The sequence below is a fragment of the Maniola hyperantus genome, chromosome 10, assembly GCF_902806685.2.
Source record: "Maniola hyperantus chromosome 10, iAphHyp1.2, whole genome shotgun sequence".
NCBI lineage: Eukaryota > Metazoa > Arthropoda > Insecta > Lepidoptera > Nymphalidae > Maniola > Maniola hyperantus.
The window spans coordinates 13,874,871-13,894,060 of NC_048545.1; the positions used below are offsets into that span (position 1 = coordinate 13,874,871).

Below are 19,190 nucleotides of genomic sequence, written 5' to 3' on the forward strand. Positions count from 1 at the left end.
AAAAAAATTAAAAAATTGCCAAGTTCCCACGGGATTTTTAAAAAACTAATTCCACGCGGACGAAGTCGCGGGCGTCAGCTAGTAATAAATATATATGATATAATAAATAATTATGTTTTATTTCGGTTTTTTTTAATCCCGTGGAAACTCTAGATTTTCCTTGACAAATATAGTCTAGGTCCTTCCCTAGGCTGCAAGCTCTCTAAGCCAAACATCGAAATTGGTCAAACTGGTAAGCTGTGAAGAACTACCAGATAGACAAACATACAGATACATATTTTAATGTAGATAACCCGTTATCTACATTCGACCGTAGTTCCGTTCTTCCTTTTGAGGTACGGAACCCTAAAAAGTTTTATTTTTGTACCTTTTCATCCATCGTGGGCGAGTCCGACTCGCACTTGACCGGATTTTTCCTTACTCAGATTGTACGCGGGCACGCACCTCTAAATTTTCGGAGTTATGTGCGTTTTAAGTAATTAAATATCACTTGCTTTAACGGTGAAGAAAAACATCGCGAGGAAACCTGCATGCCTGAGAGTTCTCCATAATGTTCTCAAAGGTGTGTGAAGTCTACCAATCCGTACATGGCCAGCGTGGTAGACTATAGCAAAACCCTTCTCATGTTGAGGAGACCTATGGCCCTACCGCGGTTGTTGTCACGATCGCAATCATCTCTGATTGGTTAATGCTCGCTCACTATTGGCCACAATGCATTGTTGCTCATTGTTACAACAAGAATCGCACAAATTCAGCCAATCAGAACAATTGAGATTGTAATAATGATTGATGCAGGTTTTAGACAATCGCCCCGCTGTGCTCTGTAGTGAGCTGGCGATGGGTTGATCATGATGATGATGATGATGATGCCTAATAGCAACTCTGCTAATTAATAATATTTATGAACAATTAAAATAATAATTTATTACCGCATTAGGTACCGTACGTACCAGTGGCGTGCAGGTCATAGAGGCATAAATGCACTGCTTACCCCAGTTGTATAGCTCAATGCATATTTTTCATTATGACCTGCCAGTAAACAGGTTCCTACCTAACTAATGCCTACCCTGGCTTCGAACCCTGTGCACGCCACTGGTACGTACCTACCTATACCTACAATAAACAATTGTTTACGTAATTATAGTGTTGTTTCTAATATACTAACAATGCTATTTACACACTCGTGGTTTTGGCTATTCCAGCCGAAACCGAGATTAAAGTGCCATATTTGTTCGCTATTTGATTATATGAATTACAATATGTGGTGTGTGGTTATCATAGTAATTTTGAACCTAAAACCCATTACGCACGGTCGACTAGTTGCCTGGCAACTTAATCGATGGCGACTGTTAGAATATCTGTGATTTATATGGAAGATTTTTTTTTCTTTTTTATTCAGATACAAGTTAGCCCTTGACTGCAATCTCACCTGGTGGTAAGTGATGATGCAGTCTAAGATGATAGCGGGCTAACCTGGAAGGGGTATGGCAGTTTTTATTAAACCCATACCCCTTTGGTTTCTACACGGCATCGTACCGGAACGCTACGGCCGAAGCCTCCCACCAGACCAGACCAGAAATTTAGAAATTATAAAATTCCAAACCCCTGCCAGGAATCGAACCCGGGACCTCCCACTATTAAGACCACAGCGCTCACCACTGCGCCAGGGAGGTCGTCAAAGATAAGGTAAAGGTATCTTTTTTTAAAATTCACGTGATTTCTTCCGCGTGGAATTCCGTGGGAACTCTTTGATTTTCCAGGATAAAAAGTAGCCTATGTCACTCTCCAGGTTATCTATACCCATGCAAAAAATCACGTCAATACGTTACACCGTTGCGACGTGAAAAATAAAGAGTTCCCACGGGATTTCAAAAAACCTGAATCCACGCGGACGAAGTCGCGGGCATCATCTAGTTATTGATATTATTAACTTGAAATTTGGAAAGTAGGTTCTTTCGTTCTTGAGGCTAGATGTCATCTAAGAAACGACTGAGAAAATCCCCCCCAAAAGGGATGAAATGGGGGTTGGAAGGTTATATGTGTTATTCGGTGCTGGTGCAGGGTGCGCGTCCTGTAGGGCGATTGTCTAAAACCTGCATCAATCATTATTACAATCTCAATTGTTCTGATTGGCTGAATATGTGCGATTCTTGTTGCAACAATGCATTGTGGCCAATAGTGAGCGAGCATTAACCAATCAGAGATGATTGCGATCGTGACATTGTAGCTGTCAAACAACCGCGGTAGGGCCACTGATATTATAATGTTTGTTTCGAAAAAAAATGCCATTTGTTTCCTGTAGGCCACGCGGGCGAAACCGCAGGCAGAAGCTAGTCTATGTATGTGATCTTATTGATTGATGATATGATTTTATTTTATGGCACCTTGGGACCAACATCGATCGGTTTTTAGAATTCCGTACCCGAAGAGTGCCAACTAGCACTATTACTAAGATTCCGCTGTCCGTCCGTCCATCCGTCTGTCAGCAGCGGGCTGTATCTCGTGAACCGTAATAAGTAGAGAGCTGAAATTTTCACTAAATGTGTTTATTTCTATTGTCGTTAAAACATCAAAAAACAAACATTTAAAATGACCGCCATGAAAATTTAAAAAAAAATCTTGTATGGAAATTAAAGTCGTATGGAAGCCTTCGTCTGCGAGTCCGACTCGCACTTTACCGGTTTTTAGGGTTCCGTACCTCAAAAGGAAAAACGGAACCCTTATAGGATCACTTTGTTATCTGGCTGTCTGTCTGTCTGTCCGTCTGTCTGTCAAGAAACCTACAGGGTACTTCCCGTTGACCTAGAATCATGAAATTTGGCAGGTAGGTAGATCATATAGTTGACATTTGGGGAAAAATCTGAAAACCGTGAATTTAGGGTTAAATCACACAAAAATAAAATTAAATTGTGGTCATGAACTAATAATTGACCTATTTTCAATTTTCTAAGTAAGTTAACTATATCAAGTGGGATATCATATGAAAGGTCTTCACCTGTGCATTCCAAAACAGATTTTTATTTATTTTTATGTATCATAGTTTTTGAATTATCCTGCAAAATGTTGAAAAAATATGACTGTAGTACGGAACCCTTATTGCGCGTTCCTGACTCGCACTTGGCCGGTTTTTCGAACTATGCGCCCATTGCCCTTTCAGCTTCGCAATCCTTTGAACTATGTCGGTACCTTCTCGCACTGAGCTCCTCATTATGATATTTTGATCACTTAGAGAAACTCCGAGTATAGCTCTTTCCATCGCTAGCTGAGTAATTTTGAGCTATTGAGCATAAAATTAATTAAGTATCTATATAAAATGTATGCAGATTGATTGGTGATATAAAATTTAAAGTACCTCTGACCTGAAGGTTTTATGACAAGCTGAAGTCAGTTATTAAAAAATTTAAATGACTTGTACAATATTGATACCTACTATGTACTTGTCTTTACTAGGTACTTGTCTTTGGGTTAAGCTGGGTTAAGCACAAAAAAGCTATCTCTTCTCTATATATAAAACTAGCTGATACCCGCGACTTCGTCCGCGTGGAATTAGGTTTTAGGAAAAATCCCATAGGAACTCTTTGATTTTCCGGGATAAAAAGCCTATGTTACTCTCCAGGTCTTTATCTATACCCATGCAAAATATCACGTCAATCCGTTGCACAGTTGTGACGTGATCAAAGGACAAACCAACAAACCAACAAACCAACAAACCAATAAACCAACAAACCAACAAACCAACAAACAAACAAACTTTCGCATTTATAATAAGGGTACTGATGAATCGCTAAATGTGTTGCTGATTGCAAATCTGGAGGGCAGCTGAACCGATTTCGCTAATTCTTTTTTTATAATATTCCTTGAAGTACGAGGATGGTTCTTACGGAAAGAAAAATTTAAAAAAAATCCTGAAAAGGAATCGACTGTTAGGCGGTACGAAGTTCGCCGGGGCAGCTAGTAAAAGATAGGTACTGCGTCATGAAAACTACATCAGCTATATATGACTATGCATAATATTATAAATGCGACAGTGTTTGTTTGTTGGTTTATTGGTTTGTCCTTTAACCACGTTGCAACAGAGTTTTGCATGGTTACCTAATTAACGACCTGGAGAGTAATTACAATCGTATTTTTACGACATTTTGCACGATCAATCAAAAACTATGATGCATAAAAATAAAATAAATCTGTTTTAGAATATACAGGTAAAGCCCTTTCGTATGATACCCGACTTGGTATAGTAATCTTACTTTAAAAGTTAAAAATACTAATTCATGAACACATTTTAATTTTATTTTTGTGATGTAACCACAAATTCGCGGTTTTCGGATTTTTCCCTTAACGTCTGCTATAAGACCTGCCTAACTGCCAAATTTCATGATTCTAGGTCAACGGGAAGTACCCTGTAGGTTTCTTGACAGACAGACAGACAGACAGACAGACAGACAGACAGACAGACAACAAAGTGATCCTGTAAGGGTTTCGTTTTTCCTTTTGAGGTACGGAACCCTAAAAATACATTAGGTATAGCAAGTCGCTTGTTAATATGACCTGCCTTTACTGATGTCCTATTTTAATAGTAAATAAGTAAGTAGATACATAATAATTAGATATTATGCATAATGAGTCAACCTTTATCTAATGGGTACACAAACTAGGGTATGTGCTGTGGTATGGCACCTACGTCATACGTAGTTCGTCAATACGTAAATAACTGATAATTATTATTATCATTACTTAGCTAGACACTAAACGGGCGTCGGGCGCGATCCCAGGAGACGCAGTTTCGATTCCTGCCGGTCCGCAATTTTTGATTTGTATTTAATCTATATATATAAAAGGAAAAGGTGACTGACTGACTGACTGACTGACTGAATGACTGACTGACTGACTGATCTATCAACGCACAGCTCAAACTACTGGACGGATCGGGCTGAAATTTGGCATGCAGATAGCTATTATGACGTAGGCATCCGCTAAGAAAGGATTTTTGAAAATTCAACTCCTAAGGGGGTGAAATAGGGTTTTGAAATTTTGTAGTCCACGCGGACGAAGTCGCGAGCATAAGCTAGTTATTTATAAATTTCCTTGAAGAGTAGGTAGGATTCGGTATCCACTATAAAAATTATAAAAATATTATCAGGTGCTTCTATTGCAGGCTTCAGATACACGGTTCGCGCCCGAAGCGATAAATACCAGCGTAGGTAAGAAAGAAGAAAGAAAATGCCTTTATTTGTTGTTGGCGTCACAGATAAAAACAAAGTACAAACGCAACATTTTCGTCTGTGAAACCACCCCAAATGGGTGTACAGCTCAGCATAATGTCTTGCATCATATGCGTTAACACACATAAGATGCAGGACGCTGATTTTCAGCTGTGACCAGGTACAACCTTCTGCTATTATAATATAATATACTAGCTGATCCCCGCGGCTTCGCCCGCGTATATTTAGGTTTTTAAAGATCCCGTATAGCCTATGTCACTCAGGAATAATGTAGCTTTCTACTGGTGAAATAATTTTTAAAATCGGTTCAGTAGTTCCAAAGATTACCCCCTACAAACAAACTTAACGACATTACCTCTTTATATAATACTAGCTGATCCCCGCGGCTTCGCCCGCGTGTATATAATATAGCCTATGTCACTCAGGAATAATGTAGCTTTCTACTGGTGAAAGAATTTTCAAAATCGGTTCACTAGTTCCAAAGATTACCCCCTACAAACAAACTTAACGACAATTACCTCTTTATGTAATAATAGTATAGATTAAAAAAAAAATATATATTATTGGCGGTGGTATTAATGTCGTATTTTGGACATGCGAATGCGAATATCTGCTGCCAACATTCGCGAATGCGAATATTCAGTTTTTGTTTAAAAGCGCCATTTGTCTATGGCTTGGTGACCTTGGCGGCAGTCCCGTTACCAAAATGATAAAGAGAAGACTGATAATGTAATTACGAGGTTAAGTTACTTTTTATTACATTAAAAAACACAAGAAATTAATGGATTTTGTTTTATTAACCAACTATTACTATATTATTACGCCTTATTGCTGTGAGCAATAAGGCCGCCTTTGCATACAATTATTTTTTTAGTTTTAGCTTTCTTTGTCATGTTATCTAATATTTTTTGTGTGCAATAAACTATTTCTATCTATCTATCTATCTAGTACACATTTTTTTTATATTCGCAAAAGTAATTTCGCAAATGCGAATGCGAATATGCAAAAATATGTGAATATCCGCGAATGCGAATGCGAATGCGGATATTCGTTACATCACTAATGCTCGTGAGGCATATAACATCTGCCCCGAAAAATGTCACTTCGTGATGACCACGATCTCTCTGCCAAGAGTGTCACGACGAAGAAGTCTACCATAGACTATGGCCAAACCCTTCTCCTTCTGACGTTCTCAGGAGACGCGTTCTCCGTAGTGGACCGGCAATGCGTTGCTGATGATGATGATGATGATGAATAGATTTTTTGGTGATGTTCATGAGTAATAAGGAAGCTTTCTGAAGAAAAATGTAAAAATTGTTATTATGATTCAATATAATGCTGTAAGTAAATAAATACCCTCAGCCTGTCGTAAAAGTGTACATTTTTTATTATTGTGCTGTTACTTGGAAAGGATTATATTGATAAGATATTAGTGTCATGGTTCTGCATAAATTAACTTACTTATAGTACGCGATCTTTGATTTTCCGGGATAAAAAGTAGCCTATGTCACTCTCCAGGTCTTTATCTATACCCATGCAAAAAATCACGTCAATCAGTTGCACCATTGCCACGTGATTGAAGGACAAACCAACAAACAAACAGACTTTCGCATTTATAATAAGGGTACTGATAAGGGTAGGCACTGATAGTACGCGATAGGTCCAGATGGCAATCGGAGAGGGAACGCCCCGCACAACCGCACAGCTCCTGCGTTAACCAGCAGGGCGATTGTCTAAAACCTGCATCAATCATTATTACAATCTCAATTGTACTGATTGGCTGAATTTGTGCGATTCTTGTTGCAACAATGCATTGTAGCCAATAGTGACCGAGCGTCAACCAATCAGAGATGATTACGATCGTGACATTGTAGCTGTCATTCTCCGGCAATTGCGCAGCCGGTGCGGGCGAGCGCGGGTGACGTGCGGGTGTGTGGGGCGTCCCCCGCCTTATACCGGGATTGCTATCTCGACCTGTTGCGGACTTTATGTCCTTAGATCCAGGTTATCTGTGCTTGCAATGAATTAAAATTACGCTGCAACTGTAATAAATCTTGTAAAGCTGTAATCTTGTAAAATATAATCCAGTATTTGACAACTAGTCAAATCAGTAACTTTTTATCAAACGTCAAAACGCGCGCTTAGTATGCGAAATTCTATGAAATACCGGTATGTGACGTCACAATCATTTGACTTTTTTTAGTTTAATCGATAATTTAAAATGGTTGTCTAATAAATACTAATGTCTAATAAATACCGTATTATACTATATATAGCTCAATTACCACTGACTGACTCATTGACATAATTGTTCTCCTAGAAAGAGACAGAAAATGATATAATTATGTATGGGAGATATGTTCAGGAGTGGGATTCGAGTAGGGAAAAATTATGACATTTCAGAAAAACAAGATGGCGGCCGACCTGACTTTTGTAACTTTTTTGTTTTCCAACCGATTTTGTTACAACTTGCAGGTCTTGCAGATATTAGTAAACGGTTTTTAGAAAAAGTGAAAAAAATTTGAAAAACAAGATGGCGGCCGAGATTTTCAAAAAATTCCCTCCTGTAAAATTTTGTATGAAACTTTTTTTTTTCACTTACGGTTTCATATAGAAGACAAAGATTTCTTTAGGGGAACACATGGAGGGAGCTGATGATTGAGGATTTCGGAGGCGGGTGAAGGGCACGCTCGAGGTATTGAAGATAGGTGGGAGGTGCTCGACCAAATGTCATTCGAAACCTCATCCAATTGCCAAAAATTTTAAAAAAATTTCAAAATTGTGGAAAAAAGATGGCCGCCATACAAATTTCGTCGGCGTCCATCTCGGAGGGTATGAAAGATGGAAGAGTGGTTTCTTGGCAAGAGATGATCAGGATCCGAAAGTTTACTCGATGGATGGAAAAAAAATTCAAAATGGCGGAATTTATTTTTTCCTCTGACTCACCCATCGACATAATTGTTCTTCTAGAAAGAGACAGAAAATGATATAATAATGTATGGGAAATATGTTTTAATGTGGAATTCGACTAGGGAAAAATTATGACATTTAAGAAAAACAAGATGGCGGCCGACGTGACTTTTGTATCTTTTTTGTTTTCCAACCGATTTTGTTTAAACTTGCAGCTCTTGCAGATATTAGTAAACGATTTTTAGGAAAAGTGAAAAAAATTGGAAAAACAAGATGGCGGCCGAGATATTCAAAAAATTTCCTACTGTAAAATTTTGTATGAAACTTTTTTTTTCACTAATATTTTCGTATAGAAGACAAAGATTCCTTTAGGGCAACATATGGAGGGAGCTGATGATTGAGGATTTCGGAGACGGGTGAAGGGCACGCTCGAGGTATTGAAGATAGGTGGGAGGTGCTCGACCAAATGTCATTCGAAACCTCATCCAATTGCCAAAAATTTGAAAAAAATTTCAAAATTCCGAAAAAAAGATGGCCGCCATACAAATTTCGTCCGCGTCCATCTCGGAGGGTATGAAAGATGGAAGAGTGGTTTTTTTGGCAAAAGATGATCAGGGTCCAAAGGTCTACTCGATGGATGGAAAAAAAATTCAAAATGGCGGAATTTTTTTTTCATACAAAAATTTTTATTATTCAAAATGGCCATTATAGACCTCGAGAGCTGCTTTAGCAGCTCGAGCAGCGAGCAAAATACTAGTTATACTATATATAGCTCAATTACCACTCACTCACTGATTGACATAATTGTTCTCCTAGAAAGAGATAGAAAATGATATAATAATGTATGGGAGATATGTTCAGAAGTGGGATTCGACTAGGGAAAAATTATGACATTTCAGAAAAACAAGATGGCGGCCGACCTGACTTTTGTAACTTTTTTGTTTTCCAACCGATTTTGTTACAACTTGCAACAATTGAAGATATTAGTAAACGGTTTTTAGAAAAAGTGAAAAAAATTTGAAAAACAAGATGGCGGCCGAGATTTTCAAAAAATTCCCTCCTGTAAAATTTTGTATGAAATTTTTTTTTTTCACTTGTGGTTTCATATAGAAGACAAAGATTCCTTTAGGGCAACATATGGAGGGAGCTGATGATTGAGGATTTCGGAGACGGGTGAAGGGCACGCTTGAGGTATCGAAGATAGGTGGGAGGTGCTCGACCAAATGTCATTCGAAACCCCATCCAATTGCCAAAAATTTGAAAAAAAATTCAAAATTCCAAAAAAAGATGGCCGCCATACAAATTTCATCAGCGTCCATCTCGGAGGGTATGAAAGATGGAAGAGTGGTTTCTTGGCAAAAGATGATCAGGATCCAAAGGTCTATTCGATGACTTGAAAAAAAATTCAAAATGGCGGAATTTATTTTTTCATACAAAATTTTTTATTATTCAAAATGGCGATTATAGACCTCGAGAGCTGCTTTAGCAGCTCGAGCAGCGAGCAAAATACTAGTTATACTATATATAGCTCAATTACCACTCACTGACTCACTGACTGACTCATTGACATAATTGTTCTCCTAGAAAGAGACAGAAAATGATATAATAATGTATGGGAGATATGTTCAGGAGTGGGATTCGAGTAGGGAAAAATTATGACATTTCAGAAAAACAAGATGGCGGCCGACCTGACTTTTGTAACTTTTTTGTTTTCCAACCGATTTTGTTACAACTTGCAGGTCTTGCAGATATTAGTAAACGGTTTTTAGAAAAAGTGAAAAAAATTTGAAAAACAAGATGGCGGCCGAGATTTTCAAAAAATTCCCTCCTGTAAAATTTTGTATGAAACTTTTTTTTTTCACTTACGGTTTCATATAGAAGACAAAGATTTCTTTAGGGGAACACATGGAGGGAGCTGATGATTGAGGATTTCGGAGGCGGGTGAAGGGCACGCTCGAGGTATTGAAGATAGGTGGGAGGTGCTCGACCAAATGTCATTCGAAACCTCATCCAATTGCCAAAAATTTTAAAAAAATTTCAAAATTGTGGAAAAAAGATGGCCGCCATACAAATTTCGTCGGCGTCCATCTCGGAGGGTATGAAAGATGGAAGAGTGGTTTCTTGGCAAGAGATGATCAGGATCCGAAAGTTTACTCGATGGATGGAAAAAAAATTCAAAATGGCGGAATTTATTTTTTTCTCTGACTCACCCATCGACATAATTGTTCTTCTAGAAAGAGACAGAAAATGATATAATAATGTATGGGAAATATGTTTTAATGTGGAATTCGACTAGGGAAAAATTATGACATTTAAGAAAAACAAGATGGCGGCCGACGTGACTTTTGTATCTTTTTTGTTTTCCAACCGATTTTGTTTAAACTTGCAGCTCTTGCAGATATTAGTAAACGATTTTTAGGAAAAGTGAAAAAAATTGGAAAAACAAGATGGCGGCCGAGATATTCAAAAAATTTCCTACTGTAAAATTTTGTATGAAACTTTTTTTTTCACTAATATTTTCGTATAGAAGACAAAGATTCCTTTAGGGCAACATATGGAGGGAGCTGATGATTGAGGATTTCGGAGACGGGTGAAGGGCACGCTCGAGGTATTGAAGATAGGTGGGAGGTGCTCGACCAAATGTCATTCGAAACCTCATCCAATTGCCAAAAATTTGAAAAAAATTTCAAAATTCCGAAAAAAAGATGGCCGCCATACAAATTTCGTCCGCGTCCATCTCGGAGGGTATGAAAGATGGAAGAGTGGTTTTTTGGCAAAAGATGATCAGGGTCCAAAGGTCTACTCGATGGATGGAAAAAAAATTCAAAATGGCGGAATTTTTTTTTTCATACAAAAATTTTTATTATTCAAAATGGCCATTATAGACCTCGAGAGCTGCTTTAGCAGCTCGAGCAGCGAGCAAAATACTAGTCTAAAATATAATATAGCTATAATGTAATTCGTTGACTGGCAATGGCTTTATCAACTCACATTTAACAGTTGACTCACATTAGCTCAAATCACAGTCTAGAAACCATGAAATTTTGTAAGCTATCTTTTCTAACGTAAGCTTCCACCAAAAAAATACCGGTTAAGAGCGAGTTGGACTCGAAAGTTCCGTACCATCGTACAAGAATTAAATTTATTTTTCATCTCACTCGCTCGGAAATTATCCGTTTGCCCTTTGAAATATGATAGGAAAGTGGTAATTTTGCTCGCTAGGGCGCAAAGTACGAGTTGAAATTCGAACGTGACTAACAGCTGTGCAGTGCGTAATCGCCGTAATAACGGCGATTACGCACTGCACTTCTGTCATCTGAATTCTATCCGTCATCCGTGAAATACCAGCGATTATCTACGACGTGAGGAGCTCTTCTACTTTCTATGGGAGCTTATGACATATAATATGTCATAAGCTCCCATAGAAAACAAAAGGAACACATTTTCACGGACTCGCATTGAATGAGTGCGTAACCGCCGTTAGGGTGCCCTTTTCTCTGGTACGGTACTCAAAAAAGAAAATTTCTCCGAATGGAGTCAAAGTGGGTCAGCTAGTTGCGTGTTTTGTGACGTCATAACGTTGAAACTATTGTCTATTATAGAAAATATCAATGGGCACAATCAAGGCACATTGTTTATGAATTGGGTCAAATCAATGATACTGGCCGATGAATGGGACACGACAGATTGTTTCTAATTGGACACAATACAAAACAATTAAATAAAAGAATAAAAAATGCCCACGGTTTGTCCGCCTGGACTAAACAAATTTCAAACCCCTTTTTTACAATAAGGCAGGCAGGAAGGCAATAATTCGAAGATGGTTTAAGACCACTAAAAAATGTATTAGGCACATTATTCTTTTAGCGTCATAGCACACGCCAGGTATCCGCTAGTAATTAAATAAATTCAATTTGTTTTAGGCATATCCATACTAACTTTTTAAGTGAATAAAGAGCTACGTCACCAGACGAATGTCTTTCATGAGTCATTATAAAATGCCTGGCCCGCTCCAAGACTTATTTTGCGCTGTATTCGAGAGCCTGGCTTTGTTTGCGGTCGTCTATATGGCTCCGTGAAAAGCCAATTTTAGCCCAAGAGCTGATAGACAATCGTAAAAAGGTGCTTGATAAATGCTAAAAGTTTGTCTTTACTGCCCGTGGTCCGATCGCAAAGTTCTACTGTACTGGTCGATCCAAGGACATTTTTTGCCTGTTTTTCTATCAATCAGACCATGGGCAAATCCGATTGCCGGTGGTTCTATGATACAGCTTCTCGTCTTTTGATGGCACACTAGACAGACCAGTCTGACCACAGAATACTTTGTACGGGAGCCGTGTGTCTAATAGGCTCGACCGTACCAATAGGAAGATACGTAGGCACGTGCCAATAGATGATCTTCCTCCAAGCGGATGTCATACTCGGGGCCCAGCTGGTCCAACCGTTGTATTTTGGAACTTATAAGTACCCAAGTATATAGTGCAATTTAGAGAAAACTTCGTTAAAAGGAGGCTGCATGTTCTACTTTCACGTCCGATTAAAGATACCCGTAATCCGGGATAAAAGTTTGTATGAAAGTCTATAAGATACCCATGAAAATTTGTATTTGGACATTCGGTCAAACATGAAAATAGATGTATTTCAGGATATTTGGGGATTCTACCCCACACTGATTTTGAAAAATTTCATTCAGACGAAGCTAGGGCGGGATATTTAATGATTTGAAAAAGTATTATTAAACACCTCTTTAAAATTAGTTTCAAGCTCTCAAACTATTTCCTTATACTCGTCTGGGAATCAAGAGAATGTTTCTCATTTTATATCATTTTTCAAGTATTTTTCAACGTTATTGTCTTCATGAGTAACAGAGCTAAATGGTTTTTGTTTGTGTGTCATTTATTTTTTATCTACTGCTCTGTTTAGTCGAATAACGGATAAGATACCTACTAATAAGTTAAAAAGCGGTCAAGTGCGAGTCGAATTCGCACACGAAGGGTTCCGGTCCATCCTAAAAGATAATGTACTCAAAAATTTTTAGGGTTCCGTACCTTCAAAGGAAAAAGGAACCCTTATAGGATCACTTTGTTGCCTGCCTGTCTGTATGTCTGTCTGTGTGTCCGTCTGTCCGTCTGTCCGTCCGTCTGTCCGTCTGTCCGTCCGTCTGTCCGTAGTCTGTCGTGTCTATCAAGGAAACCTATAATAAAGAAAACTTAGAATCAAGGGCAGGTACAGCACAAGTAAAGAAAAAAACCGAAAACAGTGAATTTGTGGTGACCTCACAAAAAAATTAAAACGTGTTTAGAAATAAAAATTTACTAAACCACATATAAATGGCGATATCTTGTGCGATGGTACAGAACCCTTCGTGAGTGAGTCCGACTCGCACTTGACCAGTTTTTCATCTGCATAGCGGCTATTTTGAAATTCGCAATCTTGGTTTTTTAATTATTTGCTGTTATAGCGGCAATTGAAATACACACAATTTCAACTCTCGTCTTTATTTTTGCGTTCTTATAGCAACCTGTATCTAATACGTACCTAGAATAGTAAGGGTGAGATCTATAGAGCGCACTCAGGGCGAGATCATAGAGCGCACTCTGTCTTTGCTCAGACTTAAGACACGGTTAAAACGACACAGCGTTATATAGCTGGCATAAATCTGTCTCGTTTTAACAGTGACTCAAGTCTAAGCAAATTCAAAGCGCGCTCTATAGATTGCAGCCTTAGACTTAATACTGAGTTAAAACGGGACAGAGCTATATCTCTCACATAAATCTGTCTCGTTTTAACTCATACGCACCTAAACTGCGCTGCGTGTCGCTGCAGTCCGACTGCAGAAAGCGTCACATCAGGCCGCTCACGGTAGGTACCTACCGCACTACAACTGCAGTACGCGGCAGCTCGCGTCACTTGCGCGTCTATCACGCCTGTACATTATATACTTAACTCGATGCGCGTGTATCTCATCCGAGCGCCATACGCATTCTGAAGCAACGTGACGCGCCGCTGGGTATATCGCACTAGCGTCGCTGCACAGAGCGTTACTGCGCTGCGCTTCACAATATTCTCCCAACCGCGACGCGCGGCGAAGCGCCGTGCAGCACCGCTCTAGTGCGATATGCGCCATACAAAATGATAGAAATAATATTTTGACGCTCTGTGCCGCGCCCTGCAGTGACGCGCAGCGCAGCTCAGGTGCGTACAGACCTTTAGTCTGAGCAAAATCAAAGCGCGCTCTATAAATCTCAGCCTAAGAATGAGCACTTTCGCCTTTTAAGCAAAACGAAGACTACTCAAATAACAGTTGAACGAAATGATAAATCAACACACCAAACTGGCTAAACTTGAAATCATATAATTTCAGGGAATATTTCCCGAGTGTTCCCAGCGCTCGTATTTCAGGTGCATATTTCATGAGCGGCCCGCGGTTTGAGCCACGTCATAATGTTTACCTTTACTTAATGCGTTGGTGTAAGGATTTAGTTACCTACTTTAAAATGGGCGGAGTATGAAATATGAAGGCTATTTGAAATATATCCATGTTAAGGGGTTATATTTGCCAAATATAATGTTTAAAACTAGAGTTTCCTAGGAGAGAAGTTATATTTTAAGTACCTAGTTTATTTACCACTCGGCTGGCCTCACTTGATTAGTCGAAGTAAGCCCGTGTAGTGTCGATTCCATCCGAGGTCCTTTTTCAAAGGGCCTCTGCTCGCGATATCACTTAAGGTTTAAAAATTAATAGGTTATTTGTCCTTATATATATTATATCAGTCATATATTATCCGTATATATAAAATTCAAAGTTCTAACTGACTGACTTATATATCAACGTACAGCCTAAACCGCTGGTCCTAGAGATATGAAATTTGGAAGGTGTGTGGTTTGTAAAGAGTATAGGTATCCACTACGAAAGGATTTTTCGAAATTCCACCGCCAAGTGGGTAAGTCAAAGTCAAATGATTTATTCAAAATAGGTAATAAATTACTCGTATTGATGGTCTGGTATGGTGTTAGATTTGTAAGATATAGTGGTGATAATTATTACGCAAACTTAAAACTAAAGCTACGAGGGTTCCAAACGCGCCCAGGTCTGAGAAGCGCCCACAACAAACTCAGGTAGTTGTATGTAATAATTATTCCGTACAGAGACAGCTTGCATCCCAAGGATTAACATAGGCTAGAGTTAAAGAATTTTAAACACGTCAAAAATTGCGGACCGGCAAGAATCGAAATCGCATCTCCTGGGATCGCGCCCGACGCTCTGATCACTAAGCTACGGCTCGCTTGCTGCTATAGTGACGAAATTTGGGATAATATGTATGTTCACTCAGTACTTACTGAAGTGACAAATCAAAAAATATTGTAATTGATTCAGATTTGACGGATCTGCGTATTGGCAACACTGACAAGTGACAGGGCAGCCATCTTGTGTCGAGCGAGCAGAGTGACGCGCGCGAAAAAAAAACAATGGAGAATCCAAAATTAGAGGAATAGGCCTTCCTACCAAGTAATATTATGGTAACAGTAGGTAGCACCGACAAAAAAATACACGTTGAATTGAGAACCTCCTCCTTTATTCAAAGAAGGCTAAAATATTTATTAAAAATATAAATACATTGAGAATATAGTATGAAATAAGAATATTATGCTGACAGTAGGAGGAGGTGGGCTTAGTCCATTCGCTGGTGAAGCTTTAAAGGTTTAGCCACGTGTTGCGAAGAACTGTGGCACGGAACGTTTCCCGTACCCGTACCCATATCCACCGTATCCACCATAATATTGTGGATTGCTGGCACGGTATCTACCATGATCATTGTCTGTCCAATCATCTTCGGAGGTGCGTCTCAACGCGTGTGCCGCACATATTATGCAGGCGATAAGAACGATGTAGAATACCTGCAAATAACGACATTGATAACTCAATTAATTAACTCATACTAATAAAATAAGCTGTGATAAGATAGTGGTTAGGACGTCCGTCTTCTAATCGGAGGTTGGGGGTTCAATCCTGGGCACGCACCTCTAACTTTTCGGAGTTATGTGCGTTTAAAAAATAAAACCTAAACCTCAAAGTATGGAAGGACTATAGTTAATTTGAGTTCCATGAAGAGTTGCTAATCATCTAAAAATTTTAATTCCTGTTGGGACAGCAATAATTATTGTAGCTGAAGTGAAATAAGCTCGAGTATCAATATCTATTCCTACTGTAAATATATGATGAGCTCATACAATTAGTGATATTTAGGTAATTAATTATAATTAATTATAATTACCTATAATTAATTATAATTACCTAAATATCACTTGCTTTAAAGGTGAAGGAAAACATCGTGAGGTAACCTGCATGCCTGAGAGTTCTCCATAATGTTCTCAAAGGTGTGTGAAGTCTACCAATCCGCACATGGCGAGTGTGGTAGACTATGGCCAAAACCCTTCTCACTCTGAGAGGAGACCCGTGCTCTCTTAGACCTAGCGGCCATAAGATAGCTGTTTTAAGTAGGTAAGAGACGTAAAAAGAGCTAAAGACTTGGAGATGGTTGAATTTTGCTAACAGCGCCATCTATTAACATTATTGTAACATAAGTTAAACTGATATTTTTGATGCCCACTAAAATAAAAATATTTTCGTTTATTTATAAGTAGACTAGCTGCCCTGGTGAACTTCGTTCCGCCTAACAGTCGATTCAAATTGTTTAAACTTTCCCATCCATTCAACCGACTTTGACGAAATTTGGTACAGAGATAGCTTGCATCCCGGGGAGGGACATAAGTTACTTTGATCCAAGAAAATCAAAGAGTTACCACGGGATTTTTATAAACCTAAATCCACGTGGACGAAATTGCAGGTATCATCTTCTCTATAAAAACCGGCCAAGTGCGAGTCAGGCTCGCGCGACGAGGGTTCCGAACTACAGTCGTATTTTTTCGACATTTTGCAAGATAATTAAAAAACTATGATGCATAAAAATAAATAAAAATCTGTTTTAGAATGCACAGATGAAGCCCTTTCATACGATAACCCACTTGATATCTTGATTATCTTACTTCGAAAATTGAAAATACCAATTTTTAGTTTATGACCACAATTAAATTTTTCTGTGTTATGTAACCACAAATTCACGGTTTTCAGATTTTTCCCCAAATGTCAGCTATAAGATCTACCTACGTGCCAAATTTCATGATTCTAGGTCAACGGGAAGTAGGTACTCTGTAGTTTTCTTGACAGACCGACAGACAGACAGACAGACAGACAAACAGACAGACAGACAACAAAGTGATCCTATAAGGGTTCCATTTTTCCTTTTGAGGTACGGAAGCCTAAAAATCAAAGAGCTCCCACGGGATTTTCTAAAACCTAAATCAATGCGGACGAAGTCGCGGGTATCATCTAGTAATTTATTTATTTATTTACTAAATGATGTAAATGACTAGGTAAATAATTACTATTCCTCAATCATAAAATCAGCCCTAAATTTAATCAAAATAAATACAAATAAAGCAACAAAACGGAAAAAGAAAAAGAAACAATGTCACAACTAAAATTCCATAGTTTTTAATAATGATTATACAATAGAAAGAGAAGTCAAAAAGAAAACTTACAGTAATTTTCATTGTGCTGCAACTCAATAGGCACTGATAGATTTTCTTGCGCTGACGTTAATTTATATTAAAATTTAACTATTATAAATGTAATTATTGTAAATTAAGATAAAACCAAATTGATTTTTAAACATTTTCTAATGGATTTTTTATTCCTTTTGATATAAAATACCAAACTGTTGGACGGAAATAATATTATAAGTACCTACTTAGTTCATTTTAAACTTGTTTTTCGTCCCTTTTTTAATGTGAAAATGTCAAAGATGCAGCTATACTCTTCATAGTATTTTGTGGCGTCACCCGGTTCAGAGTACCAGCTGAAAATCAGCGCTGTACGTTCTTGTGCAACAAGGCATGCAGCATAATGCTGAGCTGGGACCATTTTTCGGGTTGTGCCACACATGACAGTTTGTTCCGGCGTTTCTTTTGCTTGAAGCGCGTTGGGCTCATGCTCAGCTTGAAGAGGCGCCGGAATAACCAGCACTTAGTTTTAAGATGTAATGTGTGACTCGGTTTGCTAAAGAAACGTCTTTTCTTTCTTTCTTCCTTCTTTAAGTAAAGTATGATCGTACAGATCATTCTTGGTACCGTACGCGGCAGAAAATAATGTACATCAACCATTAGAGACAGATAGTGCTTTTGTAGAGCATTGCCCCAGGTCCCTGTCGTTGAGACCGACAAAACATCACATAAGTAAAATTTATGAAGCATCTGTGAGTGAGAGAGCCAACGCTCTGCATACAAAGCCGAAATCTCATTCTAAAGGTCGATGTACATTATATTTTGCCTCGTACTGTACAGAGTTAGCTTACTTAACGGGGACAGACATAAAATACTTTTAGCCCAGCATACCGAAGAGATCTCGCTGGATTCTTTAAGGTCCGATTTAAGGTATAACCGATTTTTTTATGAAATTTGGTACATCCCGGAGACTGACACAGCTACTTTTTGTCACGAAAAATCAAAGAGTTCTCACGGGATTTTTGAAAAACCTAAATCTACGCGTTCGAAATCTCCACCATCAGCTAGTCTAAATATATAAACTTACCTACTTGTGCTATAAGACCTAGCTACCAAATATCATGACTCTTGTGCAATGGGCAGTACCTACCCTCTTGGTTTTCTTGACAGACCCGACAAACAGACAGACGAATAGACAAACAGGCACAGGACCTTTTAAGGTACGGAACCCTAAAAAAATAGAAAACTGTGAAGAAAGCATAATTTTAACCGTTTCTCTTTTCAAAATACAAAACTTTAGAAAATGTTGTAGCGAAAATGTTTACGTAAGCTGCCAGCAGCGAAACGGTGCATCGATGTTTAGTTTAGCTCGGAATTGTTTGAGCTACAAATAAACTCTGCGAGCGTTTGAGAGTCGGTGCGCTTTTATCTAACTTGAGGAAATGTTGGAAATTGCTGCCCCGATGCCGCCCTCCCGCTGTCGCGGTGGATAGC

The 19,190-nt window shown here is 38.6% G+C and overlaps 1 long non-coding RNA gene across 2 annotated transcripts in view; it reads right to left on the reverse strand.

Annotated features, from left to right (window-relative positions):
- Positions 1-19,190, reverse strand: part of LOC138402940 (uncharacterized) — a 354,014-nt gene that overhangs the window by 97,068 nt on the left and 237,756 nt on the right. The gene's annotated exons all lie outside the window — the stretch shown is intronic.